The sequence below is a fragment of the Euprymna scolopes genome, chromosome 20 (assembly GCF_053919585.1).
Source record: "Euprymna scolopes isolate OS-2025 chromosome 20, ASM5391958v1, whole genome shotgun sequence".
In the NCBI taxonomy this organism is placed as follows: Eukaryota; Metazoa; Mollusca; class Cephalopoda; order Sepiida; family Sepiolidae; genus Euprymna; species Euprymna scolopes.
The window spans coordinates 92,170,149-92,187,220 of NC_136501.1; the positions used below are offsets into that span (position 1 = coordinate 92,170,149).

The 17,072-nt window shown below is 27.0% G+C and overlaps 1 protein-coding gene and 1 pseudogene across 1 annotated transcript in view; one reads left to right on the forward strand and one right to left on the reverse strand.

Annotated features, from left to right (window-relative positions):
• LOC145241550 (uncharacterized) overlaps positions 1-17,072 on the forward strand; it is a 96,199-nt gene that overhangs the window by 48,604 nt on the left and 30,523 nt on the right. The window lies entirely within an intron of this gene.
• On the reverse strand, positions 2,879-3,012 carry LOC145241866 (U2 spliceosomal RNA; annotated as a pseudogene).

Here is a 17,072-nt window from a genome sequence, read left to right on the forward strand (position 1 = left end):
TATATATATATATATATATATTTATATATATATTTATATATATATTTATATATATATATATATATATATATATATATATATATATATATATATATATATATATATATATTCTTCAACCGAAACCAAAACTTATGAAGAATTTCGCTTTGACATCGATTGGATGATATTCTATGATGGACACGTGTGAAAACGCCGGAGAACAGTGAGTGCGTGCTTTCACCGAAGACTCCTTGAAATACCAAAATGCATTTGCCCAAGAACTATATGAAGACGACATTTCCTTGATCCGTTATTTAAAAAAAACAAAACAAAACATAAAAACGTTGCATTTTCTTGAAGCTCCATTTTAATCTAGGCATTTATATTTCTGTTTCCTTATGGATTGCCATTAGATTGAACATTTTCCTGCATTGGATTTTTCCGTTTTTTCCCATTGGATCTTTATCATATCATATCATATCATATCATATCATATCATATCATATCATTGATTGAGATTGTCGGACTGACTTCCTCATCTTGGTTTTTATCGTCACAACGTTTCGGTCGTTTTGCCATCCGGCCTTCATCAGGTGTTTTGTATCGAACTGGGAAACCGTTTGTTGGGAGTCTCGAACCCAACCCTTTATTATTATTACGGGGGTACCGTGTTCGGACTCCAGCTAGGCTCTGGAACATAGTTGCTTATTCTCTGTTTTGAATGTTACTTTTTACTGCCTTCGTTCAGGATTGAACTCAGCACCTTTGGGTAACTGTAAACTTTGATACAACATCTAGGACCACTCGGCCATATGTCACTAGGGCAAAACGGCCGAAACGTTGTGACGATAACAACCAAGATGAGGAAGTCAGTCTGACAATCTCAATCAATGAAAACACCTCATCTCAAAAATACAGACAATTAATATCGTATCATATCATATCATATCATATTATATCATATCGTATCATATCATATCATATCATATCGTATCATATCATATCATATCATATTATATCGTATCGTATCATATCATATCATATCGTATCATATCGTATCATATCATATATTATATCGTATAATATCATATATCATTTCATATCGTATCATATCATATCGTATCGTATCATATCGTATCATATCATATAATGTCATATCGTATCATATCATATCATATCATATCATATTATATCATCCTATATCATCATATCCTTTTCTCCATTTTTTCCCATTTCTTGCTTTTCTAATCTCTTAGAATCCTTACAAACTGTCTAAAAACTGGTAAATTACTTTTTTTGATGCGAATATGAAAAAATTCATATTGCTTGTTTCTCCTGATGCATTAACCTGCAAAATTAATTGTATATTTTCCAAACTCTCCCGTCTGATGAGAAGAATTGCTTTCTTCGAAACTCCATGGAATAATGGGGTTTCTTGTTTTATTTGTACTCCTTGTCGAATATTTAAAATTTCATTATAAGTTTATAAAAGGTTTTTGAGAATTTGAATATTTTCAATATCAAGATTTTTATTGTATATTTTATTTAAGCTCTATCTCCTTGTTGGATTCATTGAGTTTACGTCTGGTTTGGATTATTATATAAATATTTATATAATATTTATATTCATTTTCAGCTTACTTGTTCAATTTAAGCTCCTTCTGAGTTGAATTAATATAAAATGTCCAGATGTGTTCGACAAAGAATACATACCTCTCTCTGCAAAAAATCTTCCAATTCCGTCTAAACAGGAATACATTTTAAAATTTGCCCAAGCACTTAAAAACTTCTTAAAAAATGTAAGATGGAAGGTTTATCATTATGACTTAAACTTCACAAACAATTATGAATCTTCTAATTCTTCTGTTTCTCAATCCAACCCGGAATCTTTAAATAATAATCCTCCAATTAATTGTCATTGGGAACAAATAAAGATAGAAAGGATAGCAACTAAATTCTATGGTCTTAAAACCATTTAGTTCACCGGGTATATTCGCAAGCTAAACTGAACACTTTTCTATAAGAAGGGGTCGCTTTTTACGCCGATATTTTCGAAATTCATCCCCTCTTTCCGATTGACTAGCATTAATTCAAACCTTCGCCACTTCCGTTTTGTTAATGGACGCAACGTCAAAGACGTCGCGTTTATTTTTCACGTTCTTTTCCTCCTTCGCGGCACGGGTTCGAGCCTGCCTGCCTACTACCACTTTTTTTTTTGCTCAACACACACCTCCGGTCAACGCCGGGCACCCAGGCTAGTTGGAAATAAATAATTGAAGAATTATAGAATCTTTCAATATTTCTATTTGTCTGGTTCACCTTGTTTCGTATCAACGAGGTTTTCTTACAAATTGTAGCGGCACCTCAAACTTCAACTTCTTACATATTATTTAGTTCCATTAACATTTAGCATAATGATAAGTGTGTTTGCTAATGGGCCAGGAAATCGGCGTTAAATCCTAGACCGAGTCATACCAAAGATTAAAAAAACAAAAAAAAAAAAACAAAAAAAAACTATCTACTCATTCGCTTAATTATGTATAGTTTATATATGTGTATATTTTTAAAACACAGAACACTGAAAATGCTGGGCCATACACTTCACAAGAATAAGTTTTTTTTTCATTTTACTTCAATAAGTTCTCAAAATCAAAGTTGCTCGTTGTGGTGCTTACATATGATTTTCCTTGGAGCTAACATTTCATTGCGTATTATATATTTGTGTTTACTAGCAAGACCTGCGAAAATTCCACCGCAGCATCTTTCATATGTAATATACCGCGACTGGGGACACTGTAAATGTTCAACGTGAATGGGACCACTGCAATATTATTGTACCTATTTACTATGCCTCCCCACGGGACAGAGTTAGACACCAGGGTCGTTTTTTAACGTGGAGAAAAGGTACAAAAATAAAAATTGTCTCAGTCGTGAAGGATTTCTCCTCCACGGAAAGAGAACAAGAAATGGAAGTGCAGCATCTGAAGAACAGATACTACACTTTGATCTTGACCAAAAAGGCCAAGAAGGTTTTATTATTGTAACCCGTTTGTTAAAGACTTAAAAGTATTTATCTAAGTAATCTGGTTTATGTAGTGTCAGGTTATATCTGGTTATCACGGTTTATCTTCAGTATCCTTATATAGATGTCCGATGTGAACGGAAACCCTACGATATGGTTATATACCATATTATTATACTATATTTAGACAGAACAGATACTACCCTTAGATCCTAGCCAGAAGACCAAGAAGGTATAATTTAGTTTCACGCACGGCCCCGAAGCACATCATTTTTTAATTTAATATTTTTTATTAGGTTGGCAACTAAGTTCTTGCCGCCTTTTAAATCTACATTTTTTAAAAGTTAAATAAGAAATAAAAACTATTTAATCAATTTTGTATTCTCCATTCGTGTTCACAACTTCAACAAGATTTTCAATACCCTTTTGGTTTTGACACAATATACATAAGAACGGCATAAATTTAGTAGCTAACAAACGGCAAAAACATTGCGTCTTCGGTGATCAGGAGATCCTGTTTATTGCAAAGGAGGTTAGAAACTGATAACATACTACGAACATGAAATTATCGTCTCTATATACCAATTTAATGTTCGTAATACGTTTTATCCTCCATTTTAATAAATATGATCTTCCTCTCGAATAATTTATAATCTGGAAACCGTGACACACGTACGTACGTTAAAAGTATTACACTATTAATATATAGACTAACTAAGTAAGGGACATGTGGAAATTCCACAGGGGACACATTCATTGTAATATATTGATGTTGGCATTCTCTAGATGCTCAACGTAAATGGAGACGCTCTGATATTATTGTAGTTCTTTTGTTAAAACTGCAAAAGTACTCATTTAAGCTAGTAGGGACGCCCTGTCGTAAAGTGCGTTTAAATATGATATTTTGATTCTTGCAGATTTCGTATATATTATTATATCGATTTTTATATATTATAAAGTTGCGATTTCAAAACTAAAAAAATACATCCATATGACTTGGGTGCATCAGCTTGAATCGAAACCAAAACTTATAAAAGAAATATATGTACCCCCATATATATATATATATATATATATATATATATATATATATATGTATATATATATATATATATATATATATATATATATAACTTGAGTGCCATCAGCTATAATCGAAACCGAAGCCAAAACCTATGAGGAATTCTTGGTAATTATTTATTACAATTTCTTGGTAATTATTTATTACAATTTCTTGGAAATCCATAACAATTAACAGACAGTCATTCAGATGTAAGCGTGGCACACAAAATAAAATAACACACACGCTATCCTATCCTATATATATATATATATATATATATATATATATATATATATATATATATATATATATATATATATATATATATACATACACACACACACACACACACACATATATATATATGCTTAATCTATGTCAATACTAAAACTGAGTTCATAAACATTTATTTCATAAGCCTTCTTTTTCTACTTATTTTACTGACACAAAATAGACAATAAAATGCTCCTTATGTTTGGAATTGAGTTATGTTTCAAATAAACTGGTTTACTATAATCGTATATACGAAAAAATTACGTTGACATAACGGTTCCCGTCAGATCACCGAAGTTAAGCAACGTTGAGCCTGATCAGCACTAAAATAGTTGACCATTTGAGAATTCCAGGCGCTGTATGTGTTCTCCGCTTATCTCTACATTGTTTTCAGTCAGTCTTAGGCCATTCCTTGCTACTGGACACAAGCAGTGCCGATTCAGAAGAGGGGTGGGTGATAAGTGCGTAACACTTGCTTCAAAATTACACGTACAGCTACCCTTACAGGGGTGTCCATTGTCTTTTGAGACTAAACGGAGGCATCGCACTATAGTCGAGGGGGACCTGAAGGCTCTTTTTGCATTAGTTGCTACACCGAGGTGTAAGGGGGGGGGCAGTCAGCTCCCAGAATTACTCCCCTTTGGTCTTGATCTTTTCCTGGTGAGTGTTTCGCAAGGGGCATCAAGTACCATTTCTTAGGTTTTTGGTATGACTCGACCAAGGATTGAACCTCGATCTCCCGGCTTGTTAGCAAACTTACCATTATGATGAATAGACATAGTTGTAAGAGTACAATATTTATTCTTCTACTTAGTTCTAAATTATATCTGACTCAACCAGTAACCCATCCACATCTTAACGATGCATTTCTCTCCCTGCGCCGCTGATTTAACCGCTCATTTATTGTTTTCTATACCTCAACGAGAAAATGTGATTCTCTTTTCAATGACGCTCATAAATTTTGGGTCCGAGATAAAGGTATAGTATCTGTTCGATTCTCAATTTGTGAGGAGCAATCGTTCAATAACGACACAATTTTAATTTTTGTTCCAATCCAGAGTGTCCCTATTTTGAGGTCTGAATTTCCCCTTGTAAAAAGCGATTTTAATTTAACTCACCCTCGTGGGAGCGGGGGGGGGGAGTAAATTGGAACTATTTTTTAGGTTGTGTTTGTACAGACCTTGAACACTTATACAGATGGGAAATTTTATCTTTATGTTACCATACAGATCATCATCATCATCATCATCATCATCATCATCATCATCATCATCATCATCATCATCATCATCATCATCATCATCATTATTATTTACTCACTAGGAGTATTCACACAAGCCATCATCAAAGATTGCTCTTTGAGAATAAATTGTGGTGTTCCCTGGAGTCTGAATGACAACCAGTGCCCCCAATTTCCAGCATTCTCCACCTCTTTCGATTACCTTTGCAAAAGAATTTGCGTTATCGCTACAGGAGCTTACCATGGATTTCTCGTTGGCGACAACTATCAGTCTTCACTGGAATTTGAGTGGCAATACTCCTCCCCAAAGTCCCAGTCCTCTTTGCACTCATCCAGCAGAGGTATGACGTGCTTTTACTCATCGGTGTTTCCATCCTCCTTAACCCTCATTATTTGCACGGTGCCCATTTATGGTGACACTAAAAAAAAAGCGGAGAGAGGCGGTATTTTTCAATTATACAGTTTCAGCTTTCATGATTCCATATGATATTCCTTTGCGTTTTGCATCTGTAGCCGTTTTTGTGTCCAGTTTGTGTGTAGTTTATGTGTGATGTTAGTCTCCACATTCAAGAGGTTTCCTTAATATTTATGCTGTTTTCATTATTGAAATTCACTGTATATTCTCTGCCATCCCTCTGATTCCAGTCTCTCCCATTCTTTTTTTCAAAGTTTTTCAATATCGTTACTAACGCATTAGTGGTGTTATCTTTACTTTACTTTTCATTTTCCAGATCCCTTTGAGCTCTCTTGTCAGTTCCGTGTATTTGCCCCGCTTTTCAGTCCCTTTGAACTTTCACTCTTTGGTCTACTGGGACGGCAACATCTACAATCTGCCAGGACTTTTCGTTCTTGCTAACTATTATGACATCAGATTTTCTTGTTTAGATGAGTTTATCCGTTTGTATATTTATGTCCCATAGGATCTTGTGACTTTCATTTTCCAGTAGTGCTGATGGTTTATGCTTGTACCATTTGTCTGTGTGTTCAAGATGCAATTGTTTGCATAGTTGCAAATATACTGCCTTCCCCACTTGATCGTGTCTATTTTTATATTCTTTTTGGGCTAGTTTGCTGCATTCACTTATGTGGTTTATTGATTCGTCTCTTTGTCTGCAGAGCCTGTATTTTCTGCTTTCTTGTGTCTTGTCGATCCTTGCTTTGATGTGGTTGGTTCTAATTGCGTTATCTTGTGCAGTTGTTATTAGTGATTCAGTTTCCCTATAAAGGTTTTCTTGTTTTTCTTAGTCTATTCTTTTGTCATACTTATAAATCGTCCATGTAGCTATTTCTCTTCCCATTTTCTCTCTTTGCCTTATTCCTCGTCTCTTTTTCTGTCGTGTTTGTTTCTTCCTTGTCTTTTGCTGTAATAATTATTCTTTTGGTGTTTTGTATTATATATTTTCTAATTCTTTTTTTGTGTTATTTACACAGTCTTCTCTACCGACCAGCTCTCTTCCTTCTTTCCTTTTCACAAATAGTCGGTCAGTATAATCCTTCCAGTGTAGTGCATTGTGCATGGTCATGAGTTTCCTGGTCTTCTGGCCGAGATTCCACAGTTCTTCTTTGGTTCAGCTTATAAACGGTTCTGCCCATGTGTTTATTCCTTTAATTAGGTATCGACTATTTAGTTTGGTTTCGAGGAATTTTCTTGTTCTTGTTGAGGTATTTCTTTCCTATTTTCTCTTTCATTTCTGTTGTTTTGATGGCGTCTGCTTCCAGCACTCCCAATTATTTATAGCTAACATGTTCACCGAATGCTCTCATTTATGTTTGATTTGGCAATATTATACCTTCTTTTACTTCCATTTGGATATCCTGGCTAAAGATTCTGGTCATGTTTACTAGTTTTTCTAGTTCTGTTTTTGTTTTTGTAAACAGTATCAAGTCGTCCATGTACATTATGTGCTCCATTCTTTCTTCTGTGTTAGTAAACTTGTGTCCGGTTTGACATTTTCTTAGGATGTTATTTAGGGACATCGTGGTCATAATGAACAGTAATGGTGATGGGGAATTCCCTTAGAAGATCTCTCTTTGTATTTTGATTTCAGTTATGTATTGTCCATCAGCTGTCAGTTCAAGTCTCCATGTTTTCATTGCATTTTCTATCAATTTGATTATATTGCCCGATATTTTGTACATTCTCAGGCATTCTATTATCCATGTTGCGGGATTCTGTCATATGCTTTCTTATAATCTATCCATGCCATGGCTAGGTTCTTTTTCTACTTTTGACCTCCTTCAGAAACCTTTGGTCTATGTATAAGAGGTCGTATGTTCTTCTTTTTCCTCTTTGGCATACTTTCTGTTCCTCTGGGAGTAGTCTGCGGTTGTGAAGAGACTGATAAATTTGTTCTCTCAGTTGCGCAGTAAGTATTTTTCACATTATAGGTAAGCAGGTTATTGGTCTGTAGTTGCTGGGAGTGGTCCTTTTTTCTGTGTCTTTTTGCACCAGTGTGGTTCTACCTTTGGTGATTCATTCTGGTACATGTGTTTCGTGGATGAGTTTTTTCAGTTGCAGAACTAGCCTTATTATTATTATTATTATTATTATTATTATTATTATTATTATTATTATTATTAGGTAGGTGCAGCAATTTAACCGATTTAAAATGAAATTTTGAAAATAAGATGCTTTTGAAAATCTATATTCATAACTAACAATTTTCCTCTCTATAACTTGTCAACGACCTTATAAACGCCTCGTTTGTAAAATCCTGTAGGTTTTTATGTGAAATATGAATTTAATATGTTTTCAATATCCTCGCATGATGTTAACCTTAGGCCATCTAAATGGTTTTGTAAACCTTCGAAATAACCACTTATGGGAGCTAGGCCAGGAGAATATGTAGGATGGGTCAAGATTTCTGAAACAAATTTTTCCATCAGATCTTTGGTTAGGAGTACTGTATGAGGAAGAGCATTATCATGATGGAAGATGGCTCCCTTTCAGTTGATTAAAGAAGTTGGTTTTCTGGTCAACATAGAGAAGAATAGTGCAAAAAACATGAATGATGCCTTAATGTGAAAGAAAAAGTTATAAATTAATCATGGTGATATGCTCAAGTTATAACAATGTGCATAAAATAAATTAAAATGGCTTAACACGCCATTTCTACATATTGGCAAAAAAGCTCTACCGATCTAATACTATTTTAATTATGCATAAAAATTTCTTCACGGGTTTATCAGTTTCTGATGTTTGAAATAAAATTGTGGAACAAATAACAATAGTTATAGTGACTCAACGGGTCACAGATAGTCTAAAATTTATTACTAACGGAGATTTGATATCTGCCTGTCTGAAGCTGAAACCATACTATTACTTCTATTAATATAATACTGTACTATTTTTAATGCATTTATTATACAATTTAGCCGTAATGTGCTTTCTTTCAGAACTCAGTTTAGGAGGGAGGCTCAGTGTAGTATCTGCTCTGTTATAAGATCATCCACCCAGGCATTACCTCATCCTTTTGGGGAATTATGTAGTATATGTCTGTTTGTCATGATACCATCTTCCCACGCATTAATTTCTCATTTGTGTAATATCTGTTCTGTGGTTATGCTATCTTCTCATGTACCTCCGTTTTTTTTTGTGGAACATAGTGTAGTATCTGCTCTATAGTTATGCTGTTATCATTTCAGGGATTGCCTCCCACATTTTTCGTAGAAACAAGGTTGTTGAGACGAAGATGGGCTTTCTCTACCATCCTAAAAGGCTACTCACACCTGAAAGTATCCTGTATGCTGTATCTCTACAAGGCCACGGTTCGCCCGTGCATAGCAGATGGTTGCCACATCTACACTGGTGCATCTGCCACTAGTCTCTCGTTCCTTGACAGGGTTAAAAAAAGAGTCGCCATCCTATTAGGTCCTGAACTATCAACTAAACCCTAACCTCTGTCCCATCACCGAAACGTTGCATCCTTGTGTCAGTTTTAGAAATATTTCAATGGCAAGTGCTCTGACGAACTCAAAGAACTAGTACCCCCTCGACAACAATACCCGCGACAAACTCGACACTGTAGAAATCCCTAGATGACGTAAAACCTTTTACTCGAATAGCTTTTCCCCCCCGACGTCTGCACTTTTGAATTCTCTCCTGAGTCCTACTTCCCTGACTGTACTGACATGCAGAAATTCAAATGTAATGTAAACAGACATTTTGCTGCTCAACTCCCTAAATAGTATCCTTGCAAATCTGGTCTGGAATAGTAGCCCCTCACGACTAAGTCGAACTGTGCCTTTTTTAGGGTGAAGTGAAAAAAAAAAAGAAAAGAAAAAAGAAAAAAAAAGTAAATATATGCGACCTCTGGTCTCACAGTTTTGCTGGTGATATTAGAATATTATTTTTTTATGTTGATTAGAATATTATTTATTATGTTGATTAGAATATTATTTATTATGTTGATTAGAATATTATTTATTATGTTGATTAGAACATTATTTATTATGTTGATTAGAATATTATTCATTATGTCGATTAGAACATTATTTATTATGTTGATTAGAACATTATTTATTATGTCGATTAGAACATTATTTATTATGTTGATTAGAACATTATTTATTATGTCGATTAGAACATTATTTATTATGTTGATTAGAACATTATTTATTATGTTGATTAGAACATTATTTATTATGTTGATTAGAACATTATTCATTATGTCGATTAGAACATTATTTATTATGTTGATTAGAATATTATTTATTATGTTGATTAGAACATTATTTATTATGTCGATTAGAACATTATTTATTATGTTGATTAGAACATTATTTATTATGTCGATTAGAACATTATTTATTATGTTGATTAGAACATTATTTATTATGTTGATTAGAACATTATTTATTATGTTGATTAGAACATTATTCATTATGTCGATTAGAACATTATTTATTATGTCGATTAGAATATTATTTATTATGTTGATTAGAATATTATTTATTATGTTGATTAGAATATTATTCATTATGTCGATTAGAACATTATTTATTATGTCGATTAGAACATTATTTATTATGTTGATTAGAACATTATTTATTATGTCGATTAGAACATTATTTATTATGTTGATTAGAACATTATTTATTATGTTGATTAGAACATTATTTATTATGTTGATTAGAACATTATTCATTATGTCGATTAGAACATTATTTATTATGTTGATTAGAATATTATTTATTATGTTGATTAGAACATTATTTATTATGTCGATTAGAACATTATTTATTATGTTGATTAGAACATTATTTATTATGTCGATTAGAACATTATTTATTATGTTGATTAGAACATTATTTATTATGTTGATTAGAACATTATTTATTATGTTGATTAGAACATTATTCATTATGTCGATTAGAACATTATTTATTATGTCGATTAGAATATTATTTATTATGTTGATTAGAATATTATTTATTATGTTGATTAGAATATTATTCATTATGTCGATTAGAACATTATTTATTATGTTGATTAGAACATTATTTATTATGTCGATTAGAACATTATTTATTATGTTGATTAGAATATTATTTATTATGTTGATTAGAACATTATTTATTATGTTGATTAGAATATTATTTATTATGTTGATTAGAATATTATTTATTATGTCGATTAGAATATTATTTATTATGTTGATTAGAATATTATTTATTATGTTGATTAGAATATTATTTATTATGTTGATTAGAATATTATTTATTATGTTGATTAGAATATTATTTTTTATGTTGATTAGAATATTATTTATTATGTTGATTAGAATATTATTTTTTATGTTGATTAGAACATTATTTATTATGTTGATTAGAACATTATTTATTATGTCGATTAGAATATTATTTATTATGTTGATTAGAATATTATTTATTATGTTGATTAGAATATTATTTATTATGTCGATTAGAATATTATTTATTATGTTGATTAGAATATTATTTATTATGTTGATTAGAATATTATTTATTATGTTGATTAGAATATTATTTATTATGTCGATTAGAATATTATTTATTATGTTGATTAGAATATTATTTATTATGTTGATTAGAATATTATTTATTATGTTGATAAGAATATTATTTATTATGTTGATTAGAATATTATTTTTTATGTTGATTAGAATATTATTTATTATGTTGATTAGAAGATTATTTTTTATGTTGATTAGAACATTATTTATTATGTTGATTAGAACATTATTTATTATGTCGATTAGAATATTATTTATTATGTTGATTAGAATATTATTTATTATGTTGATTAGAATATTATTTATTATGTCGATTAGAATATTATTTATTATGTTGATTAGAATATTATTTATTATGTCGATTAGAACATTATTTATCATGTCGATTAGAATATTATTTATTATGTTGATTAGAATATTATTTATTATGTTGATTAGAATATTATTTATTATGTTGATTAGAATATTATTTATTATGTCGATTAGAACATTATTTATCATGTCGATTAGAATATTATTTATTATGTTGATTAGAATATTATTTATTATGTCGATTAGAATATTATTTATTATGTTGATTAGAATATTATTTATTATGTTGATTAGAACATTATTTATCATGTCGATTAGAATATTATTTATTATGTTGATTAGAATATTATTTATTATGTTGATTAGAATATTATTTATTATGTTGATTATAACTTTATTTATTATGTTGATTAGAACATTATTTATTATGTCGATTAGAACATTATTTATTATGTTGATTAGAACATTATTTATTATGTCGATTAGAACATTATTTATTATGTTGATTAGAACATTATTTATTATGTTGATTAGAATATTATTTATTATGTTGATTAGAATATTATTTATTATGTTGATTAGAATATTACTTATTATGTTGATTAGAACATTATTTATTATGTAGATTAGAACATTATTTATTATGTTGATTAGAACATTATTTATTATGTCGATTAGAACATTATTCATTATGTCGATTAGAACATTATTCATTATGTCGATTAGAACATTATTTATTATGTCGATTAGAATATTATTTTTTATGTTGATTAGAATATTATTTTTTATGTTGATTAGAATATTATTTATTATGTTGATTAGAATATTATTTATTATGTTGATTAGAATATTACTTATTATGTCGATTAGAACATAATTTATTATGTCGATTAGAACATTATTTATTATGTTGATTAGAACATTATTTATTATGTCGATTAGAACATTATTTATTATGTTGATTAGAACATTATTCATTATGTCGATTAGAACATTATTTATTATGTTGATTAGAACATTATTTATTATGTCGATTAGAATATTATTTATTATGTTGATTAGAATATTATTTATTATGTTGATTAGAATATTATTTATTATGTTGATTAGAACATTATTTATTATGTTGATTAGAACATTATTTATTATGTCGATTAGAACATTATTTATTATGTTGATTAGAACATTATTTATTATGTCGATTAGAACATTATTTATTATGTTGATTAGAACATTATTTATTATGTTGATTAGAACATTATTTATTATGTTGATTAGAACATTATTCATTATGTCGATTAGTACATTATTTATTATGTTGATTAGAACATTATTTATTATGTCGATTAGAATATTATTTATTATGTTGATTAGAATATTATTTATTATGTTGATTAGAATATTATTTATTATGTTGATTATAACATTATTATGTTGATTAGAATATTATTTATTATGTTGATTAGAACATTATTTATTATGTTGATTAGAACATTATTTATTATGTCGATTAGAATATTATTTATTATGTTGATTAGAATATTATTTATTATGTTGATTCGAATATTATTTTTTATGTTGATTAGAATATTATTTATTATGTTGATTAGAATATTATTTTTTATGTTGATTAGAATATTATTTATTATGTTGATTAGAATATTATTTATTATGTTGATTAGAATATTATTTATTATGTTGATTATAACATTATTATGTTGATTAGAATATTATTTATTATGTTGATTAGAACATTATTTATTATGTTGATTAGAACATTATTTATTATGTACATTAGAATATTATTTATTATGTTGATTAGAATATTATTTATTATGTTGATTAGAATATTATTTATTATGTTGATTATAACATTATTATGTTGATTAGAATATTATTTATTATGTTGATTAGAACATTATTTATTATGTTGATTAGAACATTATTTATTATGTCGATTAGAATATTATTTATTATGTTGATTAGAATATTATTTATTATGTTGATTATAACATTATTTATTATGTTGATTAGAACATTATTTATTATGTTGATTAGAACATTATTTATTATGTTGATTAGAACATTATTCATTATATCGATTAGAACATTATTTATTATGTTGATTAGAACATTATTTATTATGTCGATTAGAATATTATTTATTATGTTGATTAGAATATTATTTATTATGTTGATTAGAATATTATTTTTTATGTTGATTAGAATATTATTTATTATGTTGATTAGAATATTATTTTTTATGTTGATTAGAATATTATTTATTATGTTGATTAGAATATTATTTATAATGTTGATTAGAATATTATTTATTATGTTGATTAGAACATTATTTATTATGTTGATTAGAACATTATTTATTATGTTGATTAGAACATTATTTATTATGTTGATTAGAACATTATTTATTATGTTGATTAGAACATTATTTATTATGTCGATTAGAATATTATTTATTATGTTGATTAGAATATTATTTATTATGTTGATTAGAATATTATTTTTTATGTTGATTAGAATATTATTTATTATGTTGATTAGAATATTATTTTTTATGTTGATTAGAATATTATTTATTATGTTGATTAGAATATTATTTATTATGTTGATTAGAATATTATTTATTATGTTGATTAGAACATTATTTATTATGTTGATTAGAACATTATTTATTATGTTGATTAGAACATTATTTATTATGTTGATTAGAACATTATTCATTATATCGATTAGAACATTATTTATTATGTTGATTAGAACATTATTTATTATGTCGATTAGAATATTATTTATTATGTTGATTAGAATATTATTTATTATGTTGATTAGAATATTATTTTTTATGTTGATTAGAATATTATTTATTATGTTGATTAGAATATTATTTTTTATGTTAATTAGAATATTATTTATTATGTTGATTAGAATATTATTTATTATGTCGATTAGAATATTATTTATTATGTTGATTAGAACATTATTTATTATGTCGATTAGAATATTATTTATTATGTTGATTAGAATATTATTTATTATGTTGATTAGAATATTATTTATTATGTTGATTATAACATTATTATGTTGATTAGAATATTATTTATTATGTTGATTAGAACATTATTTATTATGTCGATTAGAATATTATTTATTATGTTGATTAGAACATTATTTATTATGTTGATTAGAACATTATTTATTATGTCGATTAGAATATTATTTCTTATGTTGATTAGAATATTATTTATTATGTTGATTAGAACATTATTTATTATGTTGATTAGAACATTATTTATTATGTTGATTAGAACATTATTTATTATGTTGATTAGAATATTATTTATTATGTTGATTAGAACATTATTTATTATGTCGATTAGAACATTATTTATTATGTTGATTAGAACATTATTTATTATGTCGATTAGAATATTATTTTTTATGTTGATTAGAACATTATTTATTATGTCGATTAGAACATTATTTATTATGTCGATTAGAATAATGTTTATTATGTTGATTAGAACATTATTTATTATGTTGATTAGAACATTATTTATTATGTCGATTAGAATATTATTTATTATGTTGATTAGAATATTATTTATTATGTAGATTAGAATATTATTTATTATGTTGATTAGAATATTATTTATTATGTTGATTAGAACATTATTTATTATGTCGATTAGAACATTATTTATTATGTTGATTAGAATATTATTTATTATGTTGATTAGAACATTATTTATTATGTCGATTAGAATAATGTTTATTATGTTGATTAGAACATTATTTATTATGTTGATTAGAACATTATTTATTATGTCGATTAGAATATTATTTATTATGTTGATTAGAACATTATTTATTATGTCGATTAGAACATTATTTATTATGTCGATTAGAATAATGTTTATTATGTTGATTAGAACATTATTTATTATGTTGATTAGAACATTATTTATTATGTCGATTAGAATACTATTTATTATGTTGATTAGAACATTATTTATTATGTCGATTTGAACATTATTTATTATGTCGATTAGAATAATGTTTATTATGTTGATTAGAACATTATTTATTATGTTGATTAGAACATTATTTATTATGTCGATTAGAATATTATTTATTATGTCGATTAGAATATTATTTATTATGTTGATTAGAATATTATTTATTATGTTGATTAGAATATTATTTATTATGTTGATTAGAATATTATTTATTATGTTGATTAGAATATTATTTATTATGTTGATTAGAACATTATTTATTATGTCGATTAGAACATTATTTATTATGTTGATTAGAACATTATTTATTATGTCGATTAGAATATTATTTATTATGTTGATTAGAACATTATTTATTATGTCGATTAGAACATTATTTATTATGTCGATTAGAATAATGTTTATTATGTTGATTAGAACATTATTTATTATGTTGATTAGAACATTATTTATTATGTTGATTAGAATATTACTTATTATGTTGATTAGAATATTATTTATTATGTTGATTAGAATATTATTCATTATGTTGATTAGAACATTATTTCTTATGTTGATTAGAACATTATTATGTTGATTAGAATATTATTTATTATGTTGATTAGAATATTATTTATTATGTTGATTAGAACATTATTTCTTATGTTGATTAGAATATTATTTATTATGTTGATTAGAATATTATTTATTATGTTGATTAGAACATTATTTCTTATGTTGATTAGAATATTATTTATTATGTTGATTAGAACATTATTTATTATGTTGATTAGAACATTATTTATTATGTTGATTAGAATATTACTTATTATGTTGATTAGAACATTATTTATTATGTCGATTAGAACATTATTTATTATGTTGATTAGAACATTATTTATTATGTCGATTAGAACATTATTCATTATGTCGATTAGAACATTATCCATTATGTCGATTAGAACATTATTTATTATGTCGATTAGAATATTATTTTTTATGTTGATTAGAATATTATTTTTTATGTTGATTAGAATATTATTTATTATGTTGATTAGAATATTATTTATTATGTTGATTAGAATATTACTTATTATGTTGATTAGAACATTATTTATTATGTCGATTAGAACATTATTTATTATGTTGATTAGAACATTATTTATTATGTCGA